This window comes from Myotis yumanensis, unplaced genomic scaffold (assembly GCF_028538775.1).
Source record: "Myotis yumanensis isolate MYYU_CA2020_CCGP unplaced genomic scaffold, mMyoYum1.0.hap1 SCAF_22, whole genome shotgun sequence".
Lineage (NCBI taxonomy): Eukaryota > Metazoa > Chordata > Mammalia > Chiroptera > Vespertilionidae > Myotis > Myotis yumanensis.
The window spans coordinates 15,889,794-15,907,573 of NW_027223773.1; the positions used below are offsets into that span (position 1 = coordinate 15,889,794).

At 47.9% G+C, this 17,780-nt stretch overlaps 1 pseudogene; it reads right to left on the minus strand.

Moving 5' to 3' along the window:
- Positions 1-4,155: 4,155 nt before the first annotated feature.
- LOC138999332 (prostatic acid phosphatase pseudogene) lies at positions 4,156-9,817 on the minus strand (annotated as a pseudogene).
- Between the last annotated feature and the right edge of the window lie 7,963 nt (positions 9,818-17,780).

The window sequence follows — 17,780 nt, forward strand, 5'->3', positions numbered from 1 at the left end:
GAATAGGAGGACAATGAGGGGGCAGGGCCTCAGGAGTCACTATAGTAACCAATTCGAAGGGAATATTGACCAGTCAGAGGGGATATAAGAACATGGAGCTGCAGTCTTTATAAACCATGGAAACAGGAAGTCTGTGGGCCCTTTTACCTCTCCCCACGTGGGAGTTTGTATTTGTTTTTCAATAAATTTCCACCTTTGCTATACCACCTTCTGTTTGTGAATTCATTCTTCGACTCTGGTGGACAAAGAATCCGGGTTCCAGTCAAAAATTCCGTGTCAAGAACATATGATCAGGAGTCCTGAGGCAGGTGTAGACCCACCAGAAACCAACGTGCTTTTTCAGCGAAAGGCTTCATACCATGGCAACACCCACCATGTGAGGCCGCTGTGAATTCTTTATTCAAGAACTGAAATGTGACTGAGCTCCATCATTATTCCTAGTGGAACATGCCCATGGTCCCCCCTGGGCTTAGAACTGTGGACAAAAGGGGCCACATGCTAACCTGACAGCTCAGGGGAGGCCTGCATAGCAGTCCTGCAAACTCAGAGACCTAAAGTCACCACAAAGGATGGTCTGAAATTAAACTTTAACTAAAAGCGTTATGGTGGGTAGTTACATCCTAGGCTGGTATCTTCACTGACAAGGTCAACCTTTACCTTAACTGAGCCTGTCTTTTTGCATCTATAATAACACACCCTTGCAATGTCTGGGTAACTTATAACTTCCCTTTCTCCAGACCCCTTGGGGCACAACTTAATGTGCCTGGGCCCCAGGAGAGAGACAACAAATTCCTTAATTATCATGTTAATCGATCCTGCAGCCACCTAAGCCTGTGTCTCTCATTTTACTTTTTATCCAATCCCAGAGGTTTCCTGGCTTTGCTTTCTCCTGCCTCTTTAGTCTATCACCAGTGGATTTCAAGTAACCCACCTATGTCCGTCCTTGGATTGCAAAGTATAAAAATAGAGGAAAACCCGCCATTCTCAGGAGGATTATCTCAGTCTGTTGAGGTTCTGCATCTTGGCATTTGTTGACAGTTTGGCTGAAATAAGCTCACAAAAATTATTTACAGATTTGAATGTGTTTTTTACGTTAGGTACTAAGAAGGGGGTTTCCTCCTACCATTTCCTTCCTGTCCTGTTTTATTAAAATAAGGTTCCTTTATTTATTTAATTTATTTTGTTAATCCTCAACCAGATAGTAATTTGAGATCAGAGTCTCCCTTCAGTCACCGAATTTTGTCAGATTTAAGACAGAGCCTCCTGTTTTATTCACGAATACAATCCCTAAAACTAGACATAGGAAAGGGCTTTCTGTGAGCTCTGTGGCTGAGCCTGGGAGCAAAGTTAATTTAAGGCAGAGCAGGAAATTGTGTCTTTGCTTAACTACCCACCTGCTCCTGGTCTGAGGGCTGTGCTGGTCTTGTGCGCCCCCTGGTGTCCTGGACGCCCTCTGCAGCCCAGCCCTGCTGCCTCCCTCAGGGAGGTTTGTGTCTGGGCTCACAATGACTTCCCTTCACTGTGTCTGTTGTACAGTAATACAGGGCCGTGTCCTGGGTGCTCAGGCTGTTCATTTGCAGATACAGCGTGTTCTTGGCGTTGTCCCTGGAGATGGTGAATCGGCCCTTCACAGCATTGGCATAGTTTGTGGTACTTCCACCAGGATTCATTCGACATAACCACTCCAGCCCCTTCCCTGGAGCCTGGCGGACCCAGTACATCCAGGAGCTACTGAAAGTGAATCCAGAGGCTGCACAGGAGAGTCTCAGAGACCCCCCAGGCGGCACCAAGCCTCCCCCAGACTCCACCAGCTGCACCTCACACTGGACACCTGCAAACAGAGACACAAGGTGGACTGAGAATCACCTGGAAGCAAAAACAGGCACAGGCACAGGTCTCAGCGCTCCCCAATCCTGAGAATGACCTTGAGAAATGATCAGGAGGAAAACGCATCTTGGCACCAAGTCCATGGTGGAGCCACTGGGGTCCTGTCTCAGGCACTTGGGTTCTGGGTGTCTCCCCAGCATGCAGGGCAGGACCCTCTTTTATAAGGAGGAAGAGAGCCCCATTTGCATGGAGTCTGCATATAAGGGTGCAGCTGGGACCCTGGGCTGCATGCCTAACCTTCTCATCTTAGTGGCGACCCCAGATGCAAAGGACTCAAAGATGCTGGCCACAAGGAGTCCTGCCCTGACCACCCTCCCTCCTTCCCTCCTTTCCCGAGACCTGGTCACCCTTGGGTTTGAGAGTCCTCCATCCTTGGGGTTTGATGAGGACCCAGGGTGCTGCCCCCAGAGGCAGGTGGACAGGGTTTCCCCTTGCTCTCCTTCACCTGCCGTGGGCCATGTTGCCTTCAAGGGGCTTGGGAATAAGATTTGCCTTGGAATGATGCTTTTATTTTGAGACTGAAAGATTCTCTTTGTTCTTCTTCCCAATTAGATCTTCCATGAAACTGGAACGTCAACATGTGACGAGGCAGGAGAGGCTGTGCTGGAAGCTTCTTTTCTGGGTGCCATCTCGCTCTGCCCACCACCTCCTCTAGGGAAGGTCCTGACGAATGTCGTCCTGGGTGACCCAGGATCAAAAAAAAAAAAAAAAAAAAAGAAAGAAAGAAAAGAAAGAAGAAGAAACATAAAGGAGAAAGGTCCAATACCAGCGATGATGATGGAAATTAAGTGCCTTCATGCATTTCAAGTGGAGGCACCTGGATGAGAACATTGGACAGTGGGCTTGGTAATTCCCACGGATGCTGAGAGCGGCCCTTTCCCTCCTAGAATGAGGCGGACACAGGACCCTTTCCTTTGGCAGCTCGCACAGTGAGCACCTCCAAAGTAGAGCAGCACAGGCAGCCTCTGTGTCTAACACACACTAGCCTAACAAGATTGCTTACGTGTGGTCCCGCTAAGCTAGGAACAATTTGCTCCTAGAGCGTTGTTTGTAACATGCTAAAACATACCATGACATATATGTTGTTTCCAACATAGGCAACATAGGACATGCCAGTCATCTATGACATGTGTGTCAGCTTTGACAGGCATGCAGCACAGAACAGGCATGTCACCTATGACACTTATGTCACCAATGACATGCATGCCACTTAAGATATATTTTGTTTATTACGTCTTTGGAGGCTCATCCTGGTATATAATTTGGGAATTGGCCTGTCATCCATTCTTCTAGGGACAAGCCTTGCTTTCCTGAAGGAACAAGTCCTACGACAAGTGCTACAGGGCCTCAGACCAGGAGATTGCAGACTCCCTCCCTCAGGTGACACAGGCCAGGTGGACTGCTGGGCCAGCACTCCAAATCGCCACGCTGAGCTCAGTGCTCCTGGTGTCTCCCTGCCGAGGGGTAAAGCCAAGTGGCTGGAGACAAGCAAGAGGTGGTCTGAGCCCTGGCCAGTTTGGCTCAGTGGCTAGAGCATCAGCCTGGGGACTGAAGGGTCCTGGGTTCAATTCCGGTCTAGTGCACTTACCCAGGTTGTGGGCATAATCCCCAGTAGGAAGTGTGCAGGTAACAGCGGATCAGTGATTCTCTCTGATGATGTTTCTATCTCTCTCTCCCTCTCCCTCTCTGAAATCAATCAAAATATATTTTTTAAAAAAATAGAATTGGCACTGGCTGGACAGTTCAGTTGGTTACAGCATCATCCTGATACAGCAAGGTTGCAGGTTCGATCCCCAGTCAGAGCACATACAAGAATCAACCAATGAATGCATGATAAATAGAACAACAAATCAATGTTTCTCTCTCCCTCCTCTCTCTCTCTCAAAAAAGAAAATTAATAAATAAAAATTTTATAAAGAAACAGGATTGCCTTAAAAAAATAGGGGTGGTCTGAATTCTCCAGGCCTCTGGGGAGCCTTGAGCCCTACGGGGACCCTTGAGAGTGGGTGACTGAGCGGAGATCTCTGCTTCCTTCCCTCTGATGAATTCTTAGTGAGAGGACCCCCTCTGGCTCCTTTATGCCTCCTTCCTGGCCAAGAGTGGAGCTGTCTTTCTCTCAGGCTTGACCAGGGCTCTAGAGACACACCTGGAGGGAATTGTGAGAACCCAGACATCCCTGCCCCTACCAGGCGACCATGGGCTGGATTAAGTGGGTGTGGGGACCAGGCAGTAAGACTGAGAGAAAGAGGAGGATGACGCAGGAGCCCGTCAGCTGGTGGTGCCACAGTGGGTGAGACACCAGTGGGTGAGGACACAGTGGGTGAGGACATGGTGGGTGAGGACACGGTGGGTGAGGACATGGTGGGTGATGATACGGTGGGTGAGGACACGGTGGGTGAGGACACTCTGGGTGAGGACACTCTGGGTGAGGTCACGGTGGGTGAGGACACAGTGGGTGAGGTCACAGTGGGTGAGGACACAGTGGGTGAGGTCACAGTGGATGAGGACACGGTGGGTGAAGACACAGTGGGTGAGGACACAGTGGGTGAGGACATGGTGGGTGAGGCCACAGTAGGTGAGGACATGGTAGGTGAGGCCACGGTGGGTGAGGACACAGTGGGTGTGGGTGAGAACACAGTAGGTGAGGTCACAGTGGGTGAGGACACAGTGGGTGAGGTCACAGTGGGTGAAGACACAGTGGGTGAGGCCACAGTGGGCGAGGTCACAGTGTGTGAGGACACAGTGGGTGTGGACATAGTGGGTGAGGCACCAGAGGTTCTGCTGGTTCTGTGAGCAGCGCCTCCTGCACATGCCTGTCACTGCAGAGTGGAAACACCGTGCTCTTTGAGGCATGGATCCAAGGAACGTTGTCTCAGTGGCAACAGGTTAAACAGAGCTCCTGGAAATTCATTATTTTATTTTTATTTATTTACTAGAGGCCCAGTGTGCACAAAATTGTGTGTGAGTAGCTCGCTTCTGCTTGCCTCAGCTGGCCACCCTGCTCATCGCCCCTCCCTCCGCTGCTTATAGCTGTCCACTGCTAGTACTCGCTGCCCCGCCCTGCCCGCCATGAGAGCAGTGGCTTGTTTGGTCATGATGATGTGATGGTGTGACGGCCAAGGGCCTTTTATTAATATAAACTAGTGGCCCGGTGCACAAAATTTGTGCACATTAAAAAGGAATTAATTAGAGGAAATATTTTAATATTGCTATTTGCTCTTGCTCTATAATAGAAGTGTGAGAGATGAAAGGAAATTAGTAAAATGTATATGAAAATAATAATTTATTAATAAATAAAAAGTAACAAAAGGATATAACAATGAGGCATGATATAAAAACAACAAAAACATGATATGAAAACAACAAAACACGATATAAAAACAACAGTGATGCAAACAATGACTGATAAAGTGATTAAACTTATTCTAATATCCCCCTGTATACCACATTAAGAGTGAAAACACTTTCAGAGTGCTTGACTAATTTCCCTTGTGATGATGTATTTAGAACTTTAAGGTCACATACTCTTCGAACTCGAGAGAAACCAACATATAACTGACCATGTGCGAAAATGGGTTCAGGTAGGAATATGCCTACTCTGTCTAGAGTTTGTCCTTGTGATTTATTAATTGTCATCACAAATGCTGGCATCACAGGAAACTGTCATCGAATTAATTTAAATGGAAGGCCAGTGTCAGATGGGGAGAAATCAATTCTTGGAATCAGAACAACCTTTCCTTCTGCAGATCTTGTTAATACTTCAGCTTACATAATGTTAGGTCATAATCTTTTGATAATAAATATGGTACCATTACAAAGACCCCATTTACTATTAAGATTTCTCAATAGCATGATGATTTCACCCACTTTCAATTTTAATTTATGACATGGCATTCCCGAAGGAATAATACTATTAAGAAATTCAATGGCAAAATTTTCCTTTTCAGCATCATCTGTTGAATCAATGGAATCATCACTCAAATATGTGTGAAAATCTCCATTGAGTATATCCAAAATTTCTTCATTTAATTTTTGAACGTGCTCATTTTTTGGACAAAGAATTGCATGTTTAAATATATTTTTAATATTATCTATAGATATAGTATTTCCAAAGGTAGCTTCAATAATAGATCCATTACAAATCATTTCACAGGGGATTTTAATAATATCCATTCCTAAATGAAAACTGCTATCAAGTTTGCCATCTCCAAGTTTTACTAACCATCCACTATAAGCAGAATCCTCTGATCTCATATTTGTTTTAAGAGACTACTTTCTGAAACATCCCCAAACATTGCAGTACTTTAAACTCATTTGTACTATGGCCAATCGCATAGCATGTGGTACAATACAGAGACATTGTCTAAAATCCCCTCCAAGAAGGAGAACTTTCCCCTCAAATACAACATTTAAATTCATAATTTCTCTTAGTAATCTATCTATGGCGTTTATAGCATGACTGGATGCCATGGTGCATTCATCAATAATGAGAAGTTGGGCCTTTTTAATAGTTTTAGCAACTTCACTGTTTATATCGAGTCTAGAAATTGAAGTTTCATTTAATGGAATTGGTAATTTATATTGGGAATGAAAGGTCCTTCCACCGAGAAGTAAATGTGCAGCAATTCCTGTAGACGCTGTGGGTAAAACAGTACTATCACAACCTCTAATATAATATATTAAAACTTTATACAGATATGCAGGTGAATAGGATTCCTAGCTGGCAGGCCCCTGACAGCAAACTGGCCACCTGTCAATTCCACGAGGAATAGGGCTCCCTCTTCTCTTCTGTCAGGGTCTGGGATGCAGGTGAATGGGGTTCTTGGCTGGTAGGCCACTGACAGCAAGCTATCCAACAGCAGATTCTGTGAGGAATGGGGCTGCCTCCTCCCTACTGTCAGGGTCTGGTTTGAAGGCCAGCGGTAAGCTGGCAAGGTCCTTGCACCTGAAGGGGCTAGCAAGGCTGGAACCCTTACCTACACAGTTTTCCAAGAGTTGTTTGGATGGCGATTATCAGTAGAATGAGAGAACCTTTGTAGAATAAGAACAGCCTTTCATAGCTTACCAAGAAGTCTGTAACTATTTACTGAGATATGCTGTACTGAGAACTTGTCCTTCTGCTGTGTCTCTCCCTTAGAGATTAAGAGGAACAAAGAACACATTCCTCTTGACAGACCTCTTATTCAGTGTGTTATGTATAAATAGGATTGTGTGGCTAATAAAGTTGCTTCAGTTCATCGAGAGAACTGGAGTCCTCCCGACCCCGCTTTCCTGTATTTCTTTCTTTTCTCAATTCCCACCTCCCTACCTCAGCCCAGCTCAACCTGTCAGGCCCATGCCCCCTGTTGGGCCAGACCCAGAGTTCTACCACACCATGGCCTCCAACTCAGCAACCCAGTACTGACTGCTGCTGAGCGTTCCTGGCGCTCTGAGGGTGGGTTATTTCCTCAGGTCTCGCGGGAAACAGCTCTGGAAGGGCGCAGTCCTTGGCAAGGCGACCAAGGACTTGGTGTGTCCATGCTCCGAGAGCAGGTTCCTGCCTCAAACCTCACCCTTGCGGGAAATAGCTCGGAGAGGGTGCAGCCTGACTTCCTTCTGGTTGGTAGAGCCTAGGACGTGACGTGTTACACCCAGGGTTTTTATATAAATAGATTTTTTAAATCTTCACTCGAGGATATTTCTCCATTGATTACTTAGAGAGAGTGGAAGAGAGTGGGAAAGGCAGCAAGAAACATCAATGTGAAAGAAATACATAGATTGGTTGCCTTCTGCACCAGCCCAGACCAGGTCCCAGGCTGGGGAGGCCATTGCAACCCATGTACATGCCTTTGACTGAAATCAAACCTGGGACCCTTCAGTTTGCAGGCCAACGCTCTATCCACTGAGCAAGCAGGCTATTTTATTTTTTATGATGAAGAGGAAACAAACTTGTAAAGGAAACCCCTCTTTGGCCTATACCTGCACATGCCTTTGGGGCTGCATTCTTTTTTTTTTAAATTGTTTTATTGCTTGAAGTATTACAAAGAGTATAACATACGTCTCTTTTTTTTCCACCATTGACAATCCCCTGGCCTCCCTACCCCCCAGTGTCTTATGTCCATTGGTTATGCTTATATGCATGCATACAAGTCCTTCGGTTGATTTCTTACCCTCCCCTCCTGCCCCTAACCCTCCCTGGCCTTCACGCTGTAGTTTAACAGTCTATTCGAGGCTGCTCTGCCTCTGTATCTATTTTTGTTCATAAGTTTATAATGGACTTTATTATCCATAAATGAGTGAGATCATGTGGTATTTTTCCTTCATTGACTGGCTTATTTCACTTAGCATAATGCTCTTCAGTCCCATCCATGCTGTTGCAAATGGTAAGAATTCCTTCCTTTTTATAGCAGCATAGTATTCCATTGTGTAGATGTATCACGGTTTTCTAATCCATTCATCTACTGTTGGGCACTTAGGCTCTTTCTAGATCTTAGCTACGGTGAATTGTGCTGCTATGAACATAGGGGTGCATATATCCTTTCTGACTGGTGTTTCTGTTTTCTTGGGATATATTCCTAGAAGTGGTATCACGGGGTCAAATAGGAGTTCCATTTTTAGTTTTTTGAGGAAACTCCATACTGTCTTACATAGTGGCTGCACCAGTCTGCATTCCCACCAGCAGTGCACGAGTGTTCCTTTTTCTCACATCCTCTCCAGCACTTGTCGTTTGTTGATTTGTTGATGGTAGCCATTTTGACAAGTGTGAGATGGTACCTCATTGTTGTTTTGATTTGCATTTCTCGGATGATTAGTGACTTTGAGCATGTTTTCATATGTCTCTTGGCTTTTTGAATGTCATCCTTTGAAAAGTGTCTATTTAGGTCCTTTGCCCATTTTTTATTGGATTGTTTATCTTCCTTTTGTTAAGTTGCATGAGTTCCCTATAAATGTTGGAGATTAAACCCTTATCAGTGATAACATTGGCAAATATGTTCTCCCACGCAGTGGGTTTTCTTGTTGTTTTGTTGATGGTTTCTTTTGCTGTGCAGAAGCTTTTTATTTTGATGTAGTCCCATTTGTTTATTTTCTCTTTAGTTTCCAATGCCCTAGGAGCTGTATCGGTGAAGAAATTGCTTCAGCATATGTCTGAGATTTTGTTGCCTTTGGATTCTTCTAGTATTTTTATGGTTTCCTGTCATACATTTAAGTCCTTTATCCATTTTGAGTTTATTTTTGTGTATGGTTTAAGTTGGTGGTTTAATTTCATTTTTTTGCATGTATCTGTCCAATTTTCCCAACACCATTTTTTATTTTTTATTTTAGGGTTGTAGACTTTACTCCAAATTCCGAAAAGGTCCTTGCCATGGTATCCTGACAATTTTGGCAACGTTTCCATAAAATCCTTGTAAGGCTGCAGCCTCTTCTGGAATTCCTCCGATTTTAAAGTCTCGCTCTCTAGTTCTTGAAAATGAGGGCAGTTCCTGAAAGGCAGGAATAGCAACTTATCTTCCACAAGAGGGACTGTGTGCACTGGGATGGGCTGCCAGGGCAGGTTGGGATTCCAGAGGCTAATACCCTCGGGGGGAAACAGGGCTGCAAGGCTTGTTGTGGCACTCATCAACGTCCGGTCAATGTCTGTGCTGTGAACATAAACCTGTTGATGTTTATAGGACCCATTCAAGAATTTTCCATATCTTTTCCTTATATACTCTCCAAGTTCATAATGCTGCTCCATGACCAACTGAATGAGTTGGCCAAATCCTTGTGGCCAGGAGGTTTCTTTAATGGGATCATTAGGAATGGTTTCAATGGGACACCGGTCTCCATGCCTAAAAACCAGTGTCACAAACTTCAGCTCCTTAGCTCCCACACCTGGGTCCAGCCAGAAGGAAAGCAGGAGCAAGAAGCTAAGGTGGGCTGCCCTCGCCAGCAGGCACCTGGCAGCTGTCATGCTGGGCAGAGCTGCTGCTGGCAGGACCTAGGAGGTGCAACTTCCCCTGCAAAAGCCATTAAAGGGGAAGCTATTTAATCAAGAATTAAAAGAGAAGGAGGAGCTAACACCATTTATTGAAGAGACTATCTTGACTGCATTGTATGTTCTTGCCTCCTTTGTCAAATATTAATTGAGCATATTGGTTCGGGTTGATTTCTGGGCTCTCTATTCTATTCCATTGATCTATATGTCTGTTATTGTGCCAGTACCAGGCAGTTTTGAGAACAGTGGCTTTGTAATACAGCTTGATATCTGGTATTGAGATCCCACCTACTTTGTTCTTTCTCAGGATCGCTGCAGCTATTCAGGGTCTTTTTTTATTCCAGATGAATTTTTGGAGAGTTCGTTCTATGTCTGTGAAATATGCCATTGGTATTTTAATGGGCAGTGCGTTGATTTTATAGATTGCTTTGGGTAGTATGGACATTTTAATGATGTTGATTCTACCAATCCAAGAACATGGTATGTTCTTCCATCTGTTTATGTCTTCCTCAATCTCTTTTTTCAACATCCTGTAGTTTTCTGGGTAGAGGTCTTTTACCTCTTTAGGTAAGTTTATTCTTAGGTATCTTAATTTTTTTTGGTGCGATGGTAAATGGGATTATTTTTAGTCTCTCTTTCTGTGAGTTCACTATTGATGTATAGAAATGCCATATATTTCTTGGCGTTAATTTTGTATCCTGCTACATTGCCAAATTCATTTATTAAGTCTAATAGTTTTTTTAAGGAGTCTTTAGGGTTTTTTATGTATAATATCATGTCATCTGCAAATAAGGACAGTTTTACTTCTTCTTTTCCAATTTGGATGCCTTTTATTTCTTCTTCTTGTCTAATTGCAATGGCTAATACTTCAAGTACTATGTCGAACAGGAGTGGTGAGAGGGGGCATCTGGGGCTGCATTCTTGAGTTTAGTGAGTCCTGAGTTTAGTCAGTCCAGTAGTTCTTAGTGTCCCCTGCTGGACCTGAGCACCCCCTAGTGTCCTAGCGCCCCTTGCAGCCCAGCCCTGCTGCCTCCCTCAGGGAGGTTTGTGTCTGTGCTCACACTGAATTCCCCTCATTGTGTGTCTTGCACAGTAATAGACGGCCGTATCCTCAGCTCTCAGGCTGTTCATTTGCAGATACAGCATGTTCTTGGTGTTGTCCCTGGAGATGGTGAATCGGACCTTGGCAGTGTTGGCATAGTATGTGCTACCACCATTACCAGTAATGAGTGAGACCCACTCCAGCCCCTTGCATGGAGCCTGGCAGAACCAGCCCATCCAGTAGCTACTGAAGGTGTATCCTGAGGCTGCACAGGAGAGTCTCAGAGACCAGCCAGGCTGCACCAAGCCTCCCCCAGACTCCACCAGCTGCACCTCACACTGGACACCTGAAAACACAGAGACACAAGGTGGACTTAGAATCACCTGGAAGCAAAAACAGGCACAGGCACAGGTCTCAGTGCTCCCCTCTCCTGAGAATGACCTTGAAAAATGATCAGAAGGAAGATGCAGATGTCACCAAGTCCATGGTGGAGCCGCTGGGGTCCTGTGTCCCTACATGCGGGGCAGGGCCCTCTTTTCTGAGCAGGAGGAGAGCCCCATTTTCATGAGGTCGGGATATAAGGGTGCAGCTGGGACCCTGGGCTGCATGGCTGACCTTGTTATCCTCCGGGCGACCCCAGATGGGAAAGGACTCAAGGATGCTGGCCACAAGGTTTCCTGTCCTGACCCACCCTTCCTCCCTCCTTTCCTGAGACCCAGTCACACTGACCCTATTCCTTTGGGGGCAGCTTCCAGGATTGAGAGTCCTCCATCCTTGGGGTTTTGATGAGGACCCAGGGGTGCGTGGATGGGATTTCCTCTCCCTCTCCTTCACCCGCCGTGAGCCATGTTGCCTTTCTGGGGGTTGGGAATAAGAACTTGCATTGGATGATGCTTTAATTTTGAGACTGAAAGATTCTCTTTGTTGTTTTTCCCATTCAGATCTTCCACAAAACTCGAGGGTGTACATGTGACAGTCAGGAGAGGCCGGTTGGATGCTGTGGCCGCAGCCTCAGTGTGTAAACTGCTGTCCCTGCCACAGCTTGTAACTGCCTTTCCAAAACCACAGATTTCACTTAACTTCCCTTCTGTTCGTGTGCAAAGGTCCTGTTTTCCCATCCTCTCAAATTGGGAGAAGTTCTGTCATTTACAAATGGAGCCCTGGCTGGTGTTGCCCAGTGGTTTATACATTGGCCGGGGCATCACATGGTCTCAGGTTCAATTTCCAGTCAAGGTTGCCGGTTCACTCCTGGCCCCAGTCAGGGTCATTGAGGAAGCAACCAATGCATGTGCCTCTCTCACTTCAATGTTTCTCTCCCTCCCCCCCCAACCCCCCACCCCCGCTCCTCTCTTCCATTCTCTTTCTGAAAAGTAATTGAAAAAATATCCTTGGATGAGAATAAAAAAATAAAAAAATTAACATGTTGGCTTTTGGAGGCAAAACCCTGGGTAAAAACTGAGGCACCGAGTCATCCTTGGGGGCAGGTGAGCCTCTCCCTTCTCCGTGGCAGAGGGGCCACCTGCAGGTCAGTCCTCAGCTCTTCTTTTGGGGGCAGCCCCGTCCCACAGCCTCTCCCTCTGCCCCATGCAGCACAGGACCTGGCCACTTCAGCTGGACTCGCTGGGGGTGAAACCCCTATACCCCTCACTCGCTTTGCCCCAAGAGGAGACCATGCCCACCCCAGGTCTGAGCGAGGTCACCTACCCCAAAGCCAGGGGGCCGAGTGCCAGTTCCGGAGGGAAACCACGGCCCTGGTGTGGAGAGGGGAGACCTGCCCTGTGGACACATTATGAGCCCATTGCACAGCTGCACTAAGCAAGGCTCATCATGAACTGCATTAGCCGCCCACACCGTGCTGATGGATGAGGTGTGTAGGGCGGCTGCCTCATCCCAAATCCCTGCTCTCTGCTCAGCCTCAGACCCAGCTGGCACCTCCCCAGGCTGCTGGTTCAGAGACATTGGGTCCTGGTTTAAAAGAAACGCAGAGATGAGGGGTTTTCTGGGCTGAGAGGAGGCGGGGGTGGGAGTCAGTGTGCAATGGGAGCTGGGCTTCTCCAGGCTGCAATCAAAATGCTGTGGAAGTGGGCAGAGGAGTTGATGGCCGCTCACCACAGCAAAAGTGCCACACGCCACTGTAAGGTCTGGGGCTGGGAAAATAGGGTCTTTCCTGATCCCACCAGCTGAGTTGGACAAAACAACCCAGAACTGCCGAGCCACATCCTGCTGGACAATAGCTGCCATCCTGGGACCCACCAGAGCATCCTGTTGTGCTGATGGCCAATAAATAACCACCGGAGACTTCTCAAGATGGCCAGGGTGCAGCTGCACCAACTTCCCACTCATCAATCACCTGCCACAAGCTACCTCAGATAAGCCTCATTGGTCCAACAGCAGCATAAAAAATCTCTGCCAGGCATAGGCGGGTGTGACTCCCCTGGCCTGCACCCCCAGACCGTGGGACCTCACCCGAGAGCTTCCAATAAACGCGATATTTCGCTCTTACCCTGCTTGTCTTGGTCAATTTATTGGCTTTGGTCAGATTAAATCTTACATCTCAGATTAAACCTTACATTACACCTAACAGCCACTGACTGTGCACTTTGTGGAGGAAACAAGGTAGACACATGCCCAGGGACTGACAGTCACCTTTCAGGGTGATCTGGTCAGAACCCCCTAACTGGGCCATTACGGGGGAGTTAGCCCCAGGCCTTAACTTTTTAGTAAAAGGCTTCTCTTTGCCTAAAGCCAGTCCTGCCCATAGTTCTTGAGCATCAAGGTCAACACTCCTTTAAAACAAGCCCTAACTGCCCTCAGGAGAGCACTTTTGTTAAGTGCCTGTGATCCAACCCCGGCCTGCTCCCTCCCAACTCCATGCAGCCTTCCCTCCCTCCTCCTCAATCCCAAACGTGTCTGAGAAGCTGTGAGAGCAACTCTGACACTGGCATTCTCAGGGGCATCTGAGATCCTGCTTCCTTGGCACTCTCCTAGATTTGGCTCAGATCAACTCTTAAAAACTCTCCACAGGTTTGGATGTGCGTATGTCAACTACGTCAATGTGGTTCACTTACATTGTGGGTTTTATGCCAATTCAGCCACCAAGGAGAACCTGTAAATGTGTCACAGCTGTAGACAGGCACAGCTGGTGAGGCCTCATTCCTAAGGAAGGGAACCTCATGTCCATGACAACCAACAGCAAACTTGTTTTCCCTCCAACACACGGGAACTCTTTAGACCTCATCCTGCTGCGGTAGCACGTTTTTAATAATTGTGTGCACTTCCCTCTCCACACGGCAAAGAAGCAGGTATGAACGTATGTTGTAAATAAAGAAAAAACAACATATTGATGTAAGAAATGTCCAAACATGGATAGAATGTTTTACAAGCTTTTATTAGAGCCAGACTAACAACAGTTGGGGAGCAAGACCTCAAGTGCATGGAGAACAACCATTTGCAGTTGTGTTTGTGCATTTGAAGTTAAGGCGGGAAGGTGAGGAAGGTGACACGGAGGAGGGAGAGAGTGAGGCAGGGACTGGGTGACAGGACAGTTACCAGGAGGTGCTCTCCTGAGGGTGGTCATGCTGATGTCAAAGGTGTGTTAACCCAGATGCACAGGAGCAATGGACAGGATTGCTCAATGGAAAGATGAGCCTTTTAGCAAAGAAGTTATAGGCCTGGGGCGGGCCCAACCCCAGGACTGCCAAGGTTGGAATGTGTGATCAGAGCCTCCTGGGAGGTTCCTTTCAGTCCCTGGATTATGTCAGAATAAAGACAGAGCCCCTTTTATGATCATAAATACAATCCCTAAACCTAGACATAGAATAGGGCTTTCTGTGAGCTCTGTTGCTCAGAGCAAAACTTTTTTAAGACAGAGCAGGAAATGTTATCTTTGCTTAACTCTGCACCTGCTCCTGGTCCTGGGCCTGTGCTGGTCCTCAGCGCCCCCTGGTGTTCTTAAAGCTCCCTGCAGCCCATCCCTGCTGTCTCCCTCTGGGAGGTTTGTGTCTGGGCTCACACTGACTTCCCCTCACTGTGTTGTGTTGTCTTACACAGTAATACACCGCTGTGTCCTCGGTGGTCATAGACCTCAGCTGCAGGGAGAACTGGTTCTTGGACGTGTCTGGGTCGATGACTAACCGACTTTGGAGAGATGGCGCGTACTCTCTGTACCACTTGGAACTGAAGTAGGTCCTTCCCAGCCACTGGAGCCCTTTCCCTGGGGGCTGCCGGACCCAGTGCCAAGCAGCACTGTTACTGGAGACACTGTCCCCAGAGATGGCACAGGTGAGGGACAGGGTCTGCGAGGGCTGCACCACCGAGGAGCCTGACTCCTGCAGCTGCACCTGGGACAGGACACCTGGGACAGAAGGAAGCAACAAGGCTAATCAGTCCACGTCTCTGTGAACACGGCTGCGAACCCCCACATACCCAGACACTGACCCCAGGGGAGCCCCAGCACGGGAAGGAAGACGAGGAAGGAGACAGCCATGTCCCTGGGTCAGCCAGACTCAGCAGGCTCCGCGGCCCCAGTGGAGGCTGTATTTACACAGGAAGCCACGCCTGGCATTTGCCTGAGCATCGCTCTCTGATATAAGGCCCCGGGTGCGCACGGCCCACTGAGGCACAGACCCAGTTCTGCAGCCAGATTTCTCCAGAGCCAGGTCCTTGGGCAAGTGGGACCCAAGGCAGGGGCCACAGACAAGGGTGCTCATACATGGGCCTGTGGGTGTGGGTGTTGTGGACCTAACCCCAATTCCAGAGCCTGTTCACCCACATTAATTGATTGGACTTCATTCATTCATTCATTCATTCCACCAGCACTGTGGGCCATTGACACACCAGCATCCCTCTCGGTAACAAGGACAAATCATTGAAGAGACAGAGGCCCTGTCCCCATGTTCTGGGGTCAAATGCCAGGTGCTTGTGGGTTAGACACACACCATGTGGCCCCCAGAGCTGGGCAGCTGGGGATCCTGGGAGCAGAGGGCACAGGTGAGCGCATCCTCAGACGAGGGGACCCACAGGGGAAGGACATAGTCCTGGGCTTGCGTTTTGCCTCCTGATGAGGTGTCTCACGCTGGGCACAGGGAGTGTGGCCTAAAGACCTGCCCTAGGGGTTCCCAGGGCCCAGGGGCAGCTTTGAGAACTGGATGTGGATCCTGGTGGGCGGGGTCTGGGATGTGACCCGCAGGGGCCGCCCCAGTGCCTCCTGGTTTCTCCTCAAGGTGCACGGGGCCCGCAGAGAGGAATCATCTTTTCTATTGTCGTGATTATTCACATGGGAAATCCTAAAGAAACTGGAAAACAGACCCGGACACGACTTGATATATAAGCACCAACCAGCGGGAAACTGCATCTGGAAAGAAAAACAACAACCGCCACCCCCTGCGAGGCAAAAACACAAAGAGAAAGCACCTAAGGATCAACCTAAAGCCTGACGCCAGGCTCTGCCCACGGGAAGTGATAACACGTGGTCAGGAGCCCTGACGCGGGTGTGACCCAGAGAAACCAACACGCTTTTTCAGCAAAAGGCTTCACACCATGTCCACACCCACCGTGTGAGGCCGCTGTCATTCTTTATTCAAAAACTGAGCTGTGTCTGAGCTCCATCATCATTCCTAGGGGAACATGCACACAGTCCTCCCTGGGCTTGGTACTAAGACAGGGTTTCGTCTTATAATTTCTTGCTTTTTTTTTTTTTTTTAAATAAGATTCCTTTATTTATTTATTTAGTTTTCTTCATCCTCACCCAAAGATATTTTCCCACTTATTTTTAGACAAAGTGGAAGGGAGCGAGCAAGGCAGAGAGTTATTGGGGCACATTGAGTAGTTGCCTCCTGCAGGCACGGATCCAGGTTGCAACTGAGGCCCGTGCCCTTGATAGGAATTGAACCAGGGCTCATGCTCTATGCACTGAGCCCCATGGGCTAGAGGCCCTCCCACCATGTCTGGTTAACACTGTGAGGCCCCAGCACAGTATGCAGACAGCCAGGGTCCTGCCAGATGGACCAACAGACCTGGGGTTTGTCAGTGTTGCTGGGAGGATGGAGAGGCCCCCAGAAGGGCAGCCCCAGGTGCCAGGGTACAGGGGTGCATGGGGAGCTGGGCTGGAACCTCTCTCCAGAGACTTAATGAGGAAGAACCACCCAGATCCCTCTCCTGCAGGCTGATGCTGGGCCTCGCTGTGGGGGACCCGCTGGAAGCCAGGTGGTCAGGCCCCATGAGGTTGAGGGAAACACAAACCTAAATTAGGGAAAAGTCAGTTTTCCCAGGTGCCAGGATAGAGCACCTTCAACATGCATGTAGTTTCAATGTCAGTTTAAAAGCTCACTGAGCACCTTCCCAGCTTTACACCCCAGTGTGTTTTCTGGGGACCTTGGAACCATCTCTGAAGTGTGACCACTAGGGGCACCCTCTCCCCACTTCTGTGGGAGGCAGGGGGCAGCCAGACTTCAGGGGCAAACCTACTTCCTGTCCTAAAGAGGCTGGAGGTCTCCTCTTCCCTGGGATCAGGTCAATGAGCAAACACATGAGGCCCCTCCAGTCACCAGGGGATTTAGGGTGAACTCTGGGTGACAAGTGGTGCTGCCAAGTTCCTCCTGAGGCTGCACCTCTGTGAAAAGCTGTGTTTCTGTGGATGGTTTCCCACAAGAACTCAGTTCCGTCCCCTTTTCTGCTGCTTTGACAACCCCATAGGGGCAACACCACCGCAGTTATGATAAGTCTCCAAATAGATCCATTTTTGTGTATTGAGCGGTGATTTTGATGTCGATTCCTTTGATTTTTCTTCATATATAACTATGTCACGCATCAGTAGGGACACCTGGTATCTCCATTCACATTTGAATGTCTCTATGCATCTTTCTTGTCTTATTTCACTTGTTAAACGTCAAGTACAAT